General features: G+C 47.0%; 1 protein-coding gene across 1 annotated transcript in view; it reads right to left on the minus strand.

The window, feature by feature from the left end:
- Positions 1–515, minus strand: part of LOC119592837 — a 50,725-nt gene that overhangs the window by 32,181 nt on the left and 18,029 nt on the right. The window lies entirely within an intron of this gene.

The raw sequence follows: 515 nt of genomic DNA on the forward strand, positions 1-515 counted from the left end.
AAACCACCGGCGATGACGCCCACGAGCCTCCTCCCTCCGGCGTGTTTTGCGAGGCTCACGGCGACCGCCGCCAACAGCGCCAATAGCTGCACCTTCCACTGGACCTGGAGACCCAGGACTGAGCTTGAGGGTCCAACAGAGAGAGCGGGAACAAGGGTGGAGGTGAGGGCAGAGGGAAGGGGCTACATATGCCAGGTGTAAACATTCACATACGAAAGTACTGGCATTAGTACGAAACTGAAGTTATATAACTGCAGCAGACACATGGATGCTACGTGTTATGCAATCAGACCCAAAAAGGGCAATAATATATCTACATGCTTATCGCATTATCTGCAAGGCTGAATGTACGTCACTATTACAAATTTGGTAAAAATCGTTTTACTTGGTTACAAGTATTTCAGTTCCTTGTATACTATTTTCTCCATTCGCCTTGGCAGGCGATGAGCGGTAATGGGAATTACAGATTAATCAAGTAGACAAAATACGGCATTTGGTAATCTGTCTCAAATTGT

Source organism: Penaeus monodon, chromosome 31, assembly GCF_015228065.2.
Source record: "Penaeus monodon isolate SGIC_2016 chromosome 31, NSTDA_Pmon_1, whole genome shotgun sequence".
NCBI lineage: Eukaryota > Metazoa > Arthropoda > Malacostraca > Decapoda > Penaeidae > Penaeus > Penaeus monodon.